At 45.3% G+C, this 18,819-nt stretch overlaps 1 long non-coding RNA gene across 1 annotated transcript; it reads right to left on the bottom strand.

Moving 5' to 3' along the window:
* Nucleotides 1-246: 246 nt before the first annotated feature.
* On the bottom strand, nt 247-2,958 carry LOC116150835 (uncharacterized). The gene is made up of 3 exons (XR_010379264.1): nt 2,834-2,958; nt 2,184-2,278; nt 247-382 (listed from the first exon to the last, which is right to left on the bottom strand). It is a non-coding gene; the product is annotated as an uncharacterized LOC116150835 (long non-coding RNA).
* Between the last annotated feature and the right edge of the window lie 15,861 nt (nt 2,959-18,819).

The raw sequence follows: 18,819 nt of genomic DNA, 5'->3' as shown, positions 1-18,819 counted from the left end.
TAAGTAGACTCAGGTGTTAGTTCCCCTTTTGTGTCTGTATCCTATTACTTTTGAAACAAGGAAGAAAGTGACAGGTGTGGGAGCAGGGGTGCATAGTGGTGAGTAGAACTAGTCAGTGGCCAGTGACAGTAGGTCCTGTAGAAAAAGAATAAAACATAAAAGTCCTGGGGTGTCAGTTATCTGTTGCTCCATAACAGATAAGCACAAGTTTAGTGGCTTTAACCAATACATATTTTATTTAGCTCCCATTTCTATGGGTCAGGAGTCCAGGCACGGCTTAGCTGGCTCCTCTGCTCAGGGGTTCACAGTCCAGGGGGCAGCTGGGCTGAGTTCTCATCTGGAGGTTCAACAGAGGAAGGATCAGCTCCCAAGTTCCCTTAGGCTGTTGGAAGAATTCATTTCCTTGCAGCTGCAGGATGCAGGAACCCAGCTTCCTGCTGGCTACCCTCGGTTCCTCGCCATGTGGCAGCTTACTTCCTCAAGCCCACAAGGGGGTTCTCTAGAGCTTCTACCACCAACTTAATCACAGGCACGACCATCATCCCCTTTGCCAGATTCTCTTGATTAGAACTGAGTTATAGTCCTGCCCACACTCCCGGGGACAGGACCCCACCAAGACTTGAACACCAGAGGGCAGGACTCATGGGGGCAGCCTAGAGTCTGTCCAGCACTCCTTCAGGGTGGGACAGATGAGGGGAGAAACAGTCACGGAAAGCCAGCAAGGGGGGAATGTTGCTCCTTCCTGAGGTTACTGGAGGTCACCCTGAATTTGGTCAGCAGACCTCATAGATATGTAGTCAGACCTTTCACCCCAACAACATGGGGCGGTTGGAGTTTTCTGAGAGCTTGCAATTAGGACTGGAATGAAACACGATCAAGGGAAGGATTCGTTTGAAGTATTACTTACTCATCTTCCTCCACCTGCAAGTTTCAGCCCCAAAATAGCTTGGAAAAAAAAAATCCCTGGTTATTTGCATTTGTTCTCTATTTTTAACCGCCTTTCTGTTTAAAACATTTAATATCTTCTGAAGGCCTGTTAGAACCCATTTGACCTGTAGCAAGATACTGTGTTTGTTTTTATAGCTATTTTCATCCGCTTAGAGAACTTTTTGTTTTCATCTGAGCTTTTAGGGGAGGTGAAGCGGGTCAGCATGTCTGGCCCATTTGTCAACTGGCTGTGCTGGGTTCTTAATAAAATGGTGCTAAATTCAGAGTTACTTATCATATGTCTTTTTGTGTGTGTGTCTCAGTTTTTCCATTACTTGAAGTTCCCAGATGCTAATAAAACTCGTGTACTATATTTGGTGGGAATGAACGCATTATGCTTTTCAGAGTGGATGTTTTTACATAAATAGAACACGTTCTGCAAGAGAGAGGAAAAACCACCCTCAAAGGGCATACATCAATTTGATTTTTTTTTCCCTTATTGATCTGGAGCTGTTTAAGCAGAGAAGGAGGGAGGGGGAGAAAGGTGCAGGAAAAATAACACAGATTCTGCCCACCTCTTCTGTCTTCTGTCTTTTGGGCTCCACATTCTTTTTGTATCTGTTTATTTCACAATCACTAATCATACCTTCTCAAAAGGATCTAATGAAAAAGGTGTGTCTGGGAGACAGCAAAATGACTCTCTAAGACTCCGTAAGACAATACATTTGTTACTCTTCAGCCTTAGGTGGAATGAACATTTTACCACAGAGTGACTTGATGCTCATTAAAATACCTATGGTAAAAGTAATCTCCTGTGAGGGAAAGTAGAAGCTATAGCAAACTTCCGTGGGTGTACAGACTGAGAGGGGAATGAGGGCCCCTTGCAGACATGGTCCGCAGCTCACTGTGGCTGATGGTTACGCAGGTGGACGCACAGGTGAAATGCACACGTTGGTTTGGTACTTACTGTGGATAAGTTATACCTCAGAGAGTAAAGAAAAAACCCAGCCAAGGCTAGTGTAGTAGAAAGTGCAACAGAATGTGAAACCAGTGACTGAAAGGCAGCAAACCTCATTCAGACCCAGCATCTGGAATATTCTGTTTACTATCCCGCTTCTCCTCCGCACCTCCCCCCCACCCCCTCCTCATTCCTCCCCCTCCAGTAGCAATCTTTGTTGCATGTTACTTTATTCCTTTTCAACCAGCTCCTGGCACAAAAATGTAGCACGTTAAGAGTTTAGTATCAGATTACTTACATTTCCCTCTTTCAAAGGACAGGAAGAAACACAGAATGCATCTCTCTACTTGGCCTTGCCCAGCAAGCTCTTGTCAACATCACCGACCCGCGTTTCTGGGAACAGTAAAACCAGTAGTAAGTCAGTGCAGCTTTTAGTACGACACAGGCAAAGCCTGGCATTGCGTATCATTTTTCTACGAGCTAAATTGTTATCATTTACTGCTTCTGTTAAGGAACATATATTTCTCTGCCACAAGAAGCTCAAGCAACTGGTATTGGGGTTTCAGTATCTTGGTGGCTGAGGGGACGGCGCCAGTGAACTTGGTGGGATCTGAAGCCACACAGGTGAATGGGTGTCTGCAGCAGGTCTCAGGCGTTTCTTTGCTAGCTCGGAAACGAAACTGTAGCCACACATCAAGTGGAAGAGCCTTCTGTGTTTCTGCAGGCTAGTGGGAAAATAACTCTCGGTTACTTTTTCAAATTTTAAATTTATTTTATTTTATTTTATTGTTTTCTGTATTAGTAACTTCTCTGGCACTTTTTCTCTGGGTTTTTGTTTGTTTGTTTGTTTGTTTTGGCTAAGATGAAATTCATATAACATAAAATTAGCCTTTTAAAGAGGACAGTTCAGTGGCATTTAGTATATTCGCAGGGTTGTGTAATCTTTACCTCAATCTAGATCCAGCACGTGTCCATATTCCCAGAGGAAGCTCGGAGCCATTAGCATTCTCCGGTCTTTCCAGCCCGCCTTCGCTCCAGCCCCAGGCAACCATCAGTCTACTTTCTGTCTCTAATGATTTACCTGTCGTGGACATTTCATATAAATGAAGTCATGTGATAGGTGACCTTTTGTCTCTGGCTTCTTTCACTCAGCTTGTTTTTGAGGTTCCTCCACATTGCGGCATGTGTTGGTAACTCATTAAATGCATTTCTAGGTGAAAATAACTAGATGCAAAATATTCATTTTAAATACTTTAGGGGTTTGTTTATGGATCACCTGCGATCTGTAGGGCACTCGACTGTGTTTGGCACCATGTAAATAAACACTGACTTTCTCCCTGAAATAAGCCTGCTGTGGTCACTGCAGCACAAAAGTCCCCTGGGCTCCCGGCCCCCCATGCCGCAGTCTCTGACATGGAACTCGTACAGGTGGCTTCCCAGAGTAGCCAGATCCTCGTGACTCAGAGCCTTTCATCTTTGGGGACTTCTCCCTCCCCTCCCACCTGTCTGCAGAGCAATGCCCCTTCCCCCAAGAAAACAACAGACTCATTTTAGAAACTCTTGCTGTGTCAACAGACAGAACTCAGAGCCCTGTGCAGATCAGGAAGAAGAGTCGGCACTCAGGAGTCGCACAGGCCGGCGGGGCAGGAGAGACACCAAGGCAGATGGACACATCGGCCGTGAGTGACAGCCAACACCTGGTTTGTCCAGGTCGGGGGTGGGGGCTGCCCAGGAGGGAGAGGCCCCATGAGGCCCTCCAATGTGAAGCGGGCTTTGTAGGAGCAGACTTGGTGGGAAAAGGGGACATGGAGAGGGCGGGCTGAGGGCCTCGTGGCCAAAGGGCAGATTTGAGCCGAGCCTTGGCTGCAAGAATATGAGACAAGGCACAAGTCATTTTGTTCGGAGTCAAAGATTTATTTGGAAGTGAGCGCGCGGTGGACGTCAGAACTGACTGGAGAGAAAGGGAACCAAAGAGAAATAACCCCTTTCTCTTTCCTTCCGCCCACCTCCCCACGGCCACTGTCTGACCCCAGGCTGGTCCAGCTCATGTGGGAATGACCACAGACCACCCCTGTGAGGTCTTCCTGCACCCGACGGCTGCAAGTGCCCGCTTTCCCCATGGCCCCAAACCAGTTTCCTATCATGCCCCTCCTTCCATCAACGAGTCTTGTGTGTGGAGACTGTGCTCCGGGTGCTCGCTCTCTCCTCCACACACCTCCTGTCTCCCCTCCTTCCCTGGGCAAGCTCCTCCTCACTCTGCCAGACCCATCACTCCAGCTCCCGAGCAGAGCAGCTCCCTCCTCTGCATCCTCATCAGGTGTACCACACTCTTAGAATAACTGTCCAGTCAAAGGAGACACAGTTTCTCTGCCCAGGTACACCCTGGGCATCGCAGGTGATGCTGGGACCTCACAGACCTTCCACCTTAGCTGAAGGGAAAGAAACACCTCTGTTGGGACCCAAGGCAGAGTACCGCAAGTTACCCCCTTAGCGTAGGGCCCCTAAGTGTTCCCGCTATTCAGAGAAGATAGTCATAGCTGAGTGTGATTTGAAAAGCAGGTAGGGGATGAAGTAGGTGGCGGAGGGCACGGAGGTCATGACAGAGCAATTTGAGAACAAAGACACACTATAATTCAAGCCGGAGTTGCCTTGGGCACAGGCCTTGCGCAGACAATGGGAAGTGTCCAGTGTGGGTGACCAGGCCCTGGGTGGGGGCGGAGAGGAAAGGGCAGGTGGCAGACGGGCTGCAGAGGCCAGAGGAGCTGGGATGGACAGCGAAGTCAGTGTCTGGGGGTCTGTGGGGAGGCAAGTAGGTGCAGATGGTTTTGAGGGTAGAATTTGTGTCACCAGGATGATATTGTCTATCTGACAAAAATTGGAAATTCAGAAAAGGGGACAGCGTTTCCACGTTGGGTGAGGGCATGACTTGTGCCCGACCGTCACTGGCTGGCGATGGGTACAGCCCCAAGCCCCTCGGGCTGAGTCCCCGTCCTTTGATGCTGAGAAAGGTGACAGTGATGTGACGCACATGGCATTACGGCCACTGCCAGGCATGAGGCGTGACACCTGTCGCATTTGTCTCTGGAATGCTTAGCTCTTGGGGCTCCCAGGGATTCAAGGTTGTACGTCCCTGCACATCCCAGATGGTGCGTGTTTCTATGAACGGGCTAAATAACGCATTAGCCTCAACCGGACCGTTCCTCACAGTGGACACAGTGCCCCATCCCTGGCCCCGGTTTTGGTAGTTCAGTGAAGGGATAAACGTGTTCTGAGAACTGCTGGGCTGTTGAGCAGACATCCGCATCACAGGATGTCTCCTTCCGGCCGTGGCGCTTGGGTGAGAGACCTGAGTCCTGAAATCCACAGCCCTGCCCACCCTCTCCAACACAAGGACCGGAAAGGATCTCTTTACTGTTCTTATTCTTGCGGATGGGTGGGGCATGGGTAATTACTGATGGACAGTGAACATAAACCAAACTCTCTCTGGAACCTCCCAGAAAACCAGCCAGCAAATTAAACCTGGTTAAAGGTGTGGACGAGGTGGAGAGAAAGGTCCCCGGTTGTAAAACAGGTTTGTGCTGCTTTGGAGTTTTTTCAGGCCAGCACTGAAATCTGGATTGTCCAATTTGCCAGCCTCAAGATTTTGGTGAGCATAGTTTCCTCAGTTACCTGAAATGGTGTTCTTATGAAGTCACAAGAGACATCCTTTGTTTTTCAATTTGAGGATTTCTACATTTCAGTGAATGAAATTATAAGTGAGGCGATTTCAAAAAGAAAGGAATACAGAATTGCAAGTTTTTAGAACGCCCACAAGGCAAAATCCAGATTTAGAAAATGAGATAAATTCTTATGAGATAATGAACCTTCACACACACACACAATCACTCATTTCTACCATTTATCACTCAGCTTTTATTTAAGTTTGTCTCTTACTTGAGTAGAAGCTTCTAGAAGGTAGGGCTATGTCTTAGTGCGTCATTTTTCCCCGTGCAGATCCATAAAAGGCGCTCAAGATTTATTTGAACGGAGTTAAATTTACATTACTAAAATGGTTTTTGTTTCAGTTTGTGTATTTATGCTAGAGGACCCTTTGAATTGCTGTTTTAGGAACAGTTCGTTGCTTAGGAAGTCACAATCGCGTTAAGTGCAGTAATTCCTAAAAGCGTCCAGATCCAGTAATACGTAATAACTAATTCCATTTGAAAGGAAAGTTGGGTCTTTTTTTTTTATATATTGCAGTTTTCAGTGATTTAGTATAAATGTATCCTGACACATGTTCTTCCTGCCTTTTAACTTATCCAATTGCTGTTTTCTTCCTAAAGCGTTTTCTGTACTTTACATCCAGACTCACGCATGTAACTCAGTTCCTGTCGTAGTTATGCAACCTCTGAAATTTGCACATAGGTTCTGAAAATCTGTTTCTTTCACACCAACCAAACTGACAGTTGAAAGATCCTAAAGTGTTTGAACCTCAATGATTTTTTGAGGTTGTAGCAGAAAGATCTGAAGGGTAGAAAACCTTTACCTTGTCCACTTGCATAGACTGTGACAGAATGCATACTTCAGAGGAGATAAGCGGGAATTAGCATATGCATATTTTTGAGCTAAATTAGTTTTAAGTATAATAGCTAATGCAGCTGTTGCAGCTGCCCAGCGACCAAAGTAGCAAGGTGTTACTATTACTGCTGTTGTTATCGTCCCCTCCCTACTTACAAGGGAAAATCTCTGCGCTCCGAGGGCGAGGCAAGACCCGTCCTGTCACCGGGCTGCCTGTCCAGCGGCCAAGCTGGGTGTCCAGCCTTCAGTCTCTGGGGGCTGGGGTAAAATACTAAGCCTGGACCGTTCACAAGCCTGAAAATGCTTTATTGAGTGCGCTTATGTAGAAACCAGTTCATGAGAACTCAGTTCAAAATAAAACCCTTGGAATCCACACGGCTAAATTAAACATCACCTTTGCGGGCGGACGAGTCTTGTGTGGTTCCTGGAGGCAGAAGTGGGCAGTGTTGGAGTCCGGGGCCTCCCTGACAGCTGGCCTCCAGGCTCAGAGTCAGTGTTTAGTCCCACTTGTTGTATAAGATATATGGTGTATATTATATATGTGTATGTGTGTATGTATAGGTACACACACAAAGATGTACCACCCCCGTGACGCACACACTCCTGCCTGAACTGGCCACGGGGGTTTATGCGGGCCCTGCCTTGGAAGCCCTTCACATCCTTCTTTTTTTTGTCCAAATCCTGAAGGGATGAGAGTTGGCATGAAACAGACAGATGTCACCAGAGTCATTTCACTTTGTTCGATATCCTCTTTCCATCAGTGGTTTCTAATCCCCAGCTCCTGCTTCTGAACCTGTGGCTTCTGCCCCCCCCAAGTTCAGTGTTTTTCTGGAGCTGGGGTCCCACTGTGCGGTGGGCACCCACTCCCCATCCCTCCTCTGCCAGGTGCTCCCCACCTCACAGGATGACAGAGAAAGAGGAGGTGTGTGGTGCAGGGTGTCCTGAGCTATCCTCACACCTAGGGGGCCCGCAGAGGGAGGGGTGCGACAGGAGGGCAGCCCTGGGGTGTGCAGCACAGACAGCGTCCCCTCCTTCTGAGTACAGTGACCTCACGCCTGGGCCTGGGTCCCTGAATTCCCTGCTGGCCGTGCTCATTCTACTGGGGCCTCACCCCGAGGCTGCCCCCACCGCACGTCCCTCCCTGCTCTCAGCCTGAAACTATTTCTGGAGTCTTTGCTGCCCTTCCTGGTGAAACACATTTTCCTCCCCCAGTGTCTTGGACAAAGTGACTGAATAACCTCCTTCTGATATCGTGGTGATGTAGACTGTGCAGCACCAGGGGTGGTGAGAAATTTATCATTGGCGCTATAAAATGCTGAAGCAGGAGCCTTGGACCATGGCTGGCAGCCAGGTTCACCCAGGGGTCAAGTCAGCCTGTCCACGGGGACCAGGTGCCTGCCAAGGACTGGTCTGGCCGGGCTTGAGAGCCGTCGTGGAGCCAGCCCCGAGGGAGGCTGCTGCCGGGAACTGTGCCGCCCAGGATCCCCCACACCTGTGGTGGGTGCCCCTGTGGAACGTGAACACACCCTGGCTTGGGAGTGGAGTCCTGGCCAGTCTGGGATTCGTATCTTCTCACTCCTGCTCCTGGCTGGTTGGGTATACAATAGTTGTTACAACCAAAATTGAAGCTCATTGGTGGAGTCAGAGGTAGAGAGAGAGAGAGAGAGAGAGAGAGAGAGAGAGATGAAGAAGGAGGGAGACAAAAGAACAGACAGAGAGGAGGGAGACTTGGCAGCCATCTTGAGCTGGCGCCCCAGCCCCGCTGGAGCATCCCTCGGCCCCTCTGAACATAGCCGGGGTCGGCTGGACCCTGTCCTGGAAGACCTGCCCCACTAGGAGTTCACACGCACCCACTGAACCGCCCTCCTTCCTGCAAGGGGAGAGACGCTGCGGAACCCTGGTCCCCAACAGCTGATGCCGTGTGGCCGAGTCCCTCCTGTAAATAATGAAATTGGCTCCCAGAGGCTGATCAGACCCAGGTCAGGTGCCTTTGGCCGGACTGAAATACTAGCTCCCCAAACTTGTCACTTCCTAGCACAGCTCTGGATGCAGGCTGGTCAGGAGGGAAGAGGCCAATCTCCCTTTCTCTTTGTACCCTTCCCTCACGTTTTTTGTTGTTGTTTATAACGGCTTTATTGAGATACCATTCACGTACCATTGAGTTCATCCTTTCAAAGTGTGCAACTCAATGGCTTTTCATATATTCATGGAGTTGTGCAACCACTCTCTGGTCCCAGAATATTTTCCTCACTTCAAAAGGAAACTCTGAGAACAAAAACACACATATACAGAACGAAACAAAACAAATCACTATGCTGTATACCTGAAACTAACACAATATTATAAATCAACTATACAGCGATGGAAAAAAAAAAGACACTCTGTGCCCCTTAGCAGTCACTCCACGCTCCCCCAGCCCCCATCCCCTGGCAACCACTAATCTGCTTTCTGTCGCTATGGATTTGCCTGTTCTGGACAGTCCATATGTTACAGGCTGGATTGTGTCCCTCAAAATTCATACATTGAAGTCTTAATTCCTAGCATCTCAGAATGTAATCAAATTTGAAGATAAGGCCCTTAAAGAGGTGATGCAGATAAGATGAGTACTACTCAGCCATAAAAAAAAGAATAAAATAATGCCAATTGCAGCAACCTGGATGGACCTGGAGATCGTCATTCTAAGTGAAGTAAGCCAGAAAGAGAAACAAAAATACCATATGATACCACTCATATGTGGAATAAAAAAAAAGATACAAATGAACTTATTTACAAAACACAAGCAGACTCACAGACATAGGAAAGAAACTTGTGGTTACCAGGGGAGAAAGAGGGTAGGAAGGGATAAATTAGGAGTTCAAGATTTGTAGATACTAACTACTATATATAAAATAGATAAACAGCGAAGTCCTACTGTATAGGACAGGGAACTATATTCAATATCTTGTAATAACCTATAACGGAAAAGAATCTGAAAAAGAATATATGTATGTACACGTATTACTGGAGCTCTGTGCTGTTCACCATAAATTGACACAACATTGTAAACTGACTGCTGCAATTAAAAAAAACGATAAAACATGGCCAAAATAGTTCAATGCAGGAATGCAAAGGTAATGAAATATTAGGAAACCTAGTTATATACTAACTGAATGAATAAGCGAATAAAAATAACCTTCATAGATGTTAAAAAAAAAAAAGATAAAATGAGGTCACTAGGATGGGCCTTAATCCAATAGGACTGGCGTCCTTGTAAGAAGAGGAGATTAGAACAGAGACACACAGAGGGACGACCACGTGAGGACACAGGGAGAAGACAGCCGTCTACTTGTGAAGGAGAGAGGCGCCAGGAGAAAACCAACCCTGCCAGCATTTTGATGTGGGACTTCCAGCCTCCAGGACTGTGAGACAATAAATTTCTGTTGTTTGAGTGCCCCTACTCCATGATACTTTGTTATGGTGGCCCTGGCAAGTCCATAAACCATATGAATGGAATCATGCACGTGGTTTCTCGGTGTGGCCTGCCCTCACTTCCTGACTGGGTGACACCCCTCCCTCACCCTCTTCCTTTTTTCCCCTCTCTTGGGGTCTCATCAACTTTCTTCTTTGGAAAATCTCTGGTTCCTGGCCACTACTGTCAGGCAGTCTCAGTGGTCATTCATACTCTGGGGCAGCTGTAGAAAACACCTGAAATATTGTTGAGGCAGAACTAAGATGATAATTTGATTTTTAAGATGTAAGGTTATATGTGACCTGAACCTAGTGGCTCAGAAATATGTTGCCATGTATGACTGAAGCATTATGCTGTTCACCAGAAATTGACACAACATTGTAAATTGGCTGCTGCAATTAAAAAAAAAAAAAACAATAAAACATGACCAAAATAGTTCAATGCAGGAATGCAAAGGTAATGAAATATCAGGAAACCTAGTGAAAGCATTTCCCTACCACTTTCATTTTTCAGCTTTGAAGATTACTTATTTCTAGTTCTCTTTATAAATAGCTTAGTGTTTTCGTCCCCAATATTTTAGATTATATTCAAGGCATAAACATTTTCATGCAATTTACTGTTGCAAATAAAAAAGATATTCTGCTTTGTAATCTATGTGTATGTATCCGATAAATTCAAAGCAATTCTCCAATCCTGATGTAGCAGTTGGAGTTCAACCAGAGAAACAGAACCAGTGGAAGACACATGCTAAGAGATTTGCTGCAAGGATTGGCTTATGCCACTGAAGGGGCTGGCGAGGCAAGCCTGAAATTTGCAGGGCGTGCAATTAGGAAGGGCAGCCTGGAGTTTTCTTGGGAACGGACTGAGACTGCTGTCTCCAAAGGAATTTTCTTCTTTTACATGGAAACTTCAGCCCGCCTCAGAAGGCCTTGTACCTGATCACATGAAGTGCACCCAGACTACCCAGGATAATCTCCCTTGTTTAAAGTCAAGGGATTATGGATCTTAATCACATCTGTAAAATACCTCCACAGGAAGACCTAGACTAGTGTTACTGGTGGGTTAAATTGTGTCCCCTCCAGAAAAGATATGTTCAAATCCTAACCCCAGGTACCTGTGAAAGTGATCTTATCTGGAAATAGGGTCTTTGCAGATGGAATCAAGTTAAGACGAGGTCATACTGGATTAGGGTAGGTCCTAAATCCAATGACTGATGTTCTTATAAGAGAAAGAAGAAGGAGATTTGGATGCAGAACACAGACACAAGCTGTGTGAAGCTGGAGGCAGACTGGAGTGAGGCAGCTCCAAGCTAAAGGATCACTAAGGATCATCAGCTGCTGCCACCAATAGCTGAAAGAGACAAGGAAGGATTTCTCCCAAGAGCCTTCCATGGGAACATGGTCCTCCCAATACTTTGAGTTTCGACTTCTGACCTCCAGAACTGTGAAAAAGAACAGCTGTATTGTTTTAAGCCACCCTGTGAATGGTACTTTGTTACAGCAGCCCCTAGGAAACAGGCACAGTGTCTGACTGAACAGCTGCCAACGGTGTGATGTGTGACATTGACACATCAAAAGACCATGACACCTGCTTTCCTTTCTCATCCCTCTATCCTGACCCTCCTCTCCTCCGCCGCCGAGCTCTTATCCTCGTTGGTGGAAAAGGCAAGGGAAAACAAATGAACAAATAAGCATCAACAGGTTGGCTCTTAAAAGAGAGATTGATGGAGGGGGAGGGAGAGGGTCCCACATCCCGACAGAACCCCAAGTGCACAGAGGGGCCTGGGGTAATGGGAGGAGGAATGGTTTGCCAAAGAAACAGTGGGTACAGGGGGCAGGAGCCAACTGGGAGCACTTAGGGAACAGCAGGGGCTGGGGTGGTGCGGGTGGCCAGTAGGTGCCGGGAAATCTCCCGCCTCTGACTACTTTTCATTTGTCTTTACTTACACAAGAGCTGCGTGCGTGTATACAGCCTCTGTCTGTATCGCTGGAAAGTTTTATATAAAATTGTATTCTTGGCTCCTCCTCGTAGGCCACTACTAGTCTCAAGTCCTTTCATTTTCAGTTTCTTCCAAATAGGATTGTGTCTGTGTGTACAAATAGAAGTGTTTTATGTTTTAAAATAGCTATATCTCTGAAGGCAACTGAAATGGAGCATTCTAATTAGTTTAAGCAAAGTTTTTTAGTTTCAGAGTTGTTGTAGAGTGACCTAAAGTTAGGGCTGAGTCCCGACGACCCCTCACCCAGTTTTCCCCACATTAACGCCTTTGTCATAACAAATTGACCTTGGTCCTAAACTCTGAACTAGACTGCAGACCGTATTTGGATTTCCCCAGTTTTTCCTCGAATGTCCTTTCCTGTCCCAGCACAGAATTTAGTCATTATGCCTCCTTAGGCGCCTCCGAGCTGCGACAGGGTCTCTCTCCTTCCTTGTTTTTGAGGGCCTTGACAGTTTTGAGGAATGCTTGTCAGGTATTTTGTAGAATGTCCCTCAATTTGGGTTTATCTATTGTTTTTCTCATGATTAGACTGAGCTTATGGGTTTTGGACATGCTTAAGTTTACATTTCTTTGCAACAATGTTTCAACAAACATGAGTATATCTTAAAATCAGAATCATATATTTAAACTGGAAATCATGTATTCAGCAGCTATAATCATTTGTATAGAATCGTTTATTTCATAGTTGTAACATCTATCTGTGTCCTCTTTATATAAAAATACTGAAAGCTAGGGGACATGCAGCCCCTATTTTGTAGCCTTAACTCATAGGTGAAACCTTTTCATTTTCAAGTTCTACCATTCTGGGAAGAACTTTAACATTTAAAAATTTAAACCACTTTGGAATTATCCAGTCATTTGAAAAAGCTATTTTAGTCAGCCAAGGGGATCTGTGCAAAGGAAAACTACCCCTTTTGGAGCATATTTCTTGTTTTCCCATTTCAGAAATCATCCCTTACTTCAGTGCTCCTAGCCATTGCTCAGACCTCTCCTTGGAAACCCTCTGTCTGCTGAAGTCAGCCCCACACCTGAGGATTAGATGGCAGTGTGTTGCTCCGGGCTTCTGTGGGTGGGGAGAGTTTTGTCCAAAACAGTAATTTCTAGAAATGTGACCGATTCTTACTAGTACCTGAAAAATACATTAAAATGTTCTTTCCCTTCCTCCTTCCCTCCGGGACCTTTTAAGAGTTATATATGACATATATCTGATCCTAGTAAGTGGCTTTGATCTAGTGAAAGTAACAGAGTTCCTCACACAGGTACCGGAGATAAGCCCTGTGTTCGAATTCCTTTGAGTTTTATGATGCTTTCCTCAAATCTGCTGGGTTTTCTTTTCTTTCTTTATTTTTTGGGGGAAGTCAAGTTTACTGAGGTGTAATTTACATACAGTAAACTCCACCCTTTTAAAATACAGTCCTATGAGTTCTGACCAACATTTACAGTTGTGTAACCAGCACCCAAATCAAGATACAAAACAGCTGGATCTCTCCCAAAAATGTCCCCATGGGCCTCTGTTGTCCACTCTTTCTTGACGCCCAGTCTTGGCACCCAACAATCTGTTTTTGCTCCCAGGGATGTTGCATCTTCTAGAACACCGTATAGCTGGAATCACAGAGAATGTTGCCCTTAGAGTCTGGCTTCTTTCACTTACCAGTTTACAACTAAGATTCATCCACGTCATGGCACAGGCCAAAGCTGGTCCTTTCCAGGGTTCCCTAGTGCTCCACCGTGTGGATATACTGCAGTGAGTTTATCCCTTCATCTGGGTTGTTTCCAGGTTTTGGCCACTCTGAGCCAAGCTACGCCTGTACAGATTTTCGCATGGCCCTACCTTTTCGTTTCTCCTAGGTGGCTAAATAGGAGGCGTGGGCTGGGGTGTGTGTGCACATGACATATATCTGATCATAGCAGGTGACTGTTCATTTTGTAAAAACAACATCAAAAAGGCCTTATGACAAAGGCCCCAGAGAAAAATGCAAATGTTCCATCCACCTCCACGTGGTTTCACCTGTGCTTTTCTTGAACCTACTGGGTTTTCTTTGTCAGTGTGGTGTCAAGCTTGACTATGTGGGAGATAATTTTTGTGCTGCAACTATTTATAAAATCATCCTCTCTCTGGGCTTGTTCTCTACAGAGAGTTTTAAACACTAAATGCAGAAGTGGAAACAAAGGGAGGAAAAAAAACCCCCACATAATGTCTTATAATGAAATATGGTTACCAGAAGAGAGGGAGGAGGAACGGCCTTTTGAAATTTATAATCTCCTGTTATTTTGTAACTGTAACAGCCAGGTATTATTTGGGGAAAATCAGAACTCTTGCCCATCACGTGTACTTCGAGTTAAACCCAGGCAGTGTTTTCTGTCAGTGTTCTGGGTGTTGCTGGGTAGGTGGGCTCTGAATTTATTCACTGATTGAAAGGCAATTTGGTTTGTGTTAGAAAGTTCATAGGTTTTGGAATCTGAGGGGCTGGACTGCTGTGGAAAGCAGAATCTGGTCCCCTAAAGATATCTACCCTTGAGTGCCCTTCACCCTGTGACAATGCCACCTTCCATGGCAAAGGGACTTAGCAGATGTGACTAGATTTAGAACCTTGCAATGGAAAGTTTTTATTAGATTATACAGTCTGGCCTAATCTAGTCACCAGGATCTTTGAAACTGGAAGAGGCAGACGAAGAACAGGCTGGGGATATAATGTAACTTGAGAAGGACAAGACCAGAAGGTGGTCACGTGCCAACGCTTTTGGGCTCTAGACACTGGACAAGGCAAGGGAACAGACTCTGGAGCCTCTGAAGGAACCAGTCCTGCCAACACCTCAGTATTAGCCCACTGAGACCCCCTTAGTGGGGGGGCCTCCAGAATGGTCAGGTAATAAGTTTGCTTTAAGTCACTAAGTGTGTGATTAATTTGTTACAGCAGCAAGAGGAAACTGAGGCAGCAGCCACTGTCCTCTGAGAGACTCAACTTGCCTCCCCTGTCAAATGAAAATTATCATTTCTATCTCCCCAGCCACATCATAAATGCTGTGACAAATGGGTGAGGTTGTCTTTGAAAATGTTTAGGAAACTATAAGAAAACTTCATCAGACAGGGCAACATCTAATTCCTGTCGCCTTGGTCCTCCCTTTGCTCCCCGGCATCTGCTCCTTTCAAGGTACATTTGATTTCATGAGGCCCTGGTGTGGCCTCTGCCCTCTCTGAGTGGGTGGCTCTCCCCAGGCACTCCTGCTGTCCTGGAATCCATCCTCACCCACAAACAGGATGGCCTTGACTCCTAAAGACACTCTGGGCTGCTTTTCCACCATTTTCCTCCCCCTCTTTCCTTAAACATGAAAAAAAAAAAAAAAAAAGTGTTCCTTAATTTAGCTTTTTCTGAAAATTTTTTGAAAACACATTGTAATAAAGAGAAAATTTCCTAGGAAGAGGTTAAGTTATATGAGGAGCCTTGCGTCCTTCAGTCCCCTAGAAACAAGGGTCAGCAAATGTTCTGTGACAGGCCAGATGGTAAATGTGTATTTGCTCTTGGTGGGCCATTTCCCTCTGCCACCACAGTGCTGCAAGCACGGAGGGAATGGGGCTGCAAAGCTATGGGCTTGTTTGTGTTGCAATAAAACTTTATTTATGAATGCTGAAATTCATATTTTACATAATTTCCATGTCACAAAGTACCATTATTCTTTTGATCCCCACCCCTGTCTTTTAAAAGTGTGTCCTCAGCTTGTGGGCTGTGCAAAAACAGTTATGAGAGCTGTCCTCTGCTGACCCCCATCCACGCACAGACGCTCCATCAAGGCGGGGAATTTTGCTTGTCTCCTTAATTGCTCCTTCCCAGAACCTGTCTGTATATAACATTTTGATATTTTGTTCATCGTGGAGGCATTTTTGGGCATCAATTTAGAGGGGTTTTTTTCATTAAAAAAATTTAAAGTGGCAGTTTCTTTTATTTGTTTGTTTGTTTATAGGTGGTTAGGCTTATTTATTTATGTTTAATGAAAGTACTGGGGATTGAACCCAGGACCTCGTGAATGCTAAGCATGTGCTCTACCACTGAGCTGTATCCTCCCCCCAAGAGTTTTAAAGTATGGTGTTTTAATATTATTTATCTCGGTGAGTAAGTTTTTGGCAGCCGTTACAGTCACCCCGCCCAGGGGTCCCAACTCATGAGCCATGGGAGAGGTCCGCGGTGGCGGCAAGAGCGAGTCTGGGTGGGCAGAAGGGCAGTAGAGAAGCATGAACTCCAGCTGGCACTTCATCCCTAGGCAGGAGGGTCCCAGGGACGACTTCAGGGTGTCTGTGAACTTGCATGGGGAGAAACTTCATAGCTGACCCAAACTAAGCATTTATGACAACTCCAGCTGTAGAGGACAGTAGCATGAACAGTATCTGTGATTTGTTACCAATTTGTCACCAGTAGAAGGCTGATGTAGTCTCAAAGCAGGATATGGCTGAAGCCAACTTGTGTACACCCACCACTCCTTTGAAATGACAGAAGGTATTAGAACCACCTCTGGAGCTTACCACTGGAAATACTGAGAAGAAGCACATGTATTACGACATGAGAATTTTTTAAACTTTGATAACTGTATTTTAACAGAATCAACTTTCTTTGCAGCCTCATATATATTATTTTATGTATTTGTGCATCATTTTATGCATTTGGAATCAGTAATTACTAAGTTGCCCAAGAAGGTCTAGGGCATAGAAATGGTTACATCCTTCCTCAGTTCTTTAAGCTTTTGGGTCCAGTCTTGTTCTCTGAACACTGGAGATAAAAAACCCTGCCCTCCAGAATTCCTGGGAGGATTGAATTCAATACTGTGCATGAACACCCTCATGCCAAATGCAAGGTGTTTTCAGTATTCAAAGAATGTGAACTGAATGTGACATTTCAAATGGAAAAAAAAAAAAAAAAGGATAAAAAACTGACATGCTTTAGTCCGCTCTGGCTGCCACAACAAAGCACCACAGGCTTGGTGGTTTAAACAACAGAAATTTATTTTCTCATAGTCCTGGAGGCTGGGAGTTGGAGGTCAAAGTGCTGGCAGGGCTGGTTTCTCTCCAGTCCCCTCTCCTTGGCTTGTGAACGGCCATCTCCTTGAGTCTTCCCTCTGTGCATGCCTGTGTCATAATCTCTTCTTCTTATAAGGACACCAGTCAGATTGGGTCACCTGATGACTGCATTTAATTTATCTGTTACTTTAAATTTATCTGTCTCTCCAAGTAACAGTCACATGCTAAGGTATTGGGGGTTAGGACTTCAACATATGAATTCAGGGGGCCGGGTACACATTTCATCCCATACACCATCCTTTAAAAAAAAAGATTGGCTGCCTACCCAGGCCCAAGGAAGCAGAAGGGGCCATCACCCACTTCCCCTCACATCTATGGCAGGTGTTGGACCTTCCTGGCCTCCTGCCCCGTTTACTTCTCTAAGTATGTCCATGTGCTACCACCTTGCACAACCAGCTCCCTTTGTGGTTTCGGTTCCAGTCTCCCTAAGGAAATGAGAACCAAGCCCCGAGAACAAAGCACGGCCAGAGGTTTCTAAGTGAAGTTGGCAACACTCCCCTCCTCTTTGTTTCATGAGGGAAGCTCACAGTGGTGGCTTCCTCAAAGCTGAGACATGCTCTCCGCACATCACGAGAGGTCACTGTGGCATCTGGCACGTCAATCCTGGGATCTCAGGCCTCTCTGAGTAGGCTGGTCATGCAAGCAATTATTGGCCTATGTGTAGGAGCCTTTGAGAATCAGCTGGGCCTGGGTGAAATTAGATATTGGATTCAGTGAAAACTGGGCAATAATTCTCATGAGACGTTTAATGCCTTTTCCTACTGTCTTTAAAAAGCAAATAGATTATTTTTTAAAGAACAGTTTTAGACGTACAGAACAATTCAGCACATAGCACAGGGAGTTCCCATTTGTGCTCCTGGCACCCAGTTTTCAGTGTTAACATCTTTCCTGTAAGGGTGGTACATTTGTTACAATGCTTGAATCAATATTGATAAAATTCACAGTTTACATTGGGGTTCACTCCTGGTGTTGTACAGTACAGTTCTGCCTGTTTGGACAAATGCAAAATGTCATGTATCCACCATTACATCTCATACAGAAGAATTTCACTCCCCTGAAGACCCCTCGTGATCCTCCATTCATCCATCTCCCATCCCCAGAACCCCTGCAACCACGATCTGTTCAGTTTTGCCTTTTCTAGAATGTCATAGAGTTGGACTCATACTGTATGTACCCTTTTCAGATGGGCTTCTGTCACTTAGGGATATGCATTTAAGGTTCCTCCATATCTTTTCAGGGCTTGAGAGTTCATTTCTTTTTGTTGCTGAATAATACTCTGTTGTATGGATGGGCCACAGTTTACTTATCCTTCCACCTACCGAGGAACATCTTGGTTGCCTTCAGTGTGTGGTGATTATGAGTAAAGCTCTAAACATTCCTGTATAGGTTTCTGTATAGACATAGGTCTTCAACTTAATTGAGTAAACTACCTAGGAGCATAGTTGCTAGATTGTATGGTAAGACTATGTTTAGCTTTGTAAGAAATTGCCAAATTGTCTTCCAAAGTGGTCTTAACCTTTTGCAGTCCCACCAGCAGTGTGTGAAGAGAATTCCTGTTGCTTTGTGTCCTGTTAGCATATGATATTCTTCTTCTTCTTCTTCTTTTTTTTTTTTGGTCATTTTAATAAATGTGTAGTGGCATTTTGTCTTAATGTGCAATTTCTTGGTGATATAGACAGTCAGCATCTTTTCATATACTTATTTGCCATTTTCTATCTCTGGTGAGATTTTCTTTTTCCAGATCCATTTTTATTTCAGATTGTTTTCTTGTTACTGAGTTTTGAGAGTTCTTTGCACATTTTGGATACATCCCTTCGTCAAATATGGATTTTGCGAATATTATCTCCCAGTCTGTAGCTTGT

The sequence above is a fragment of the Camelus dromedarius genome, chromosome X (genome assembly GCF_036321535.1).
Source record: "Camelus dromedarius isolate mCamDro1 chromosome X, mCamDro1.pat, whole genome shotgun sequence".
Taxonomy (NCBI): domain Eukaryota; kingdom Metazoa; phylum Chordata; class Mammalia; order Artiodactyla; family Camelidae; genus Camelus; species Camelus dromedarius.
This window is presented reverse-complemented; position numbering and strand designations above follow the sequence as displayed.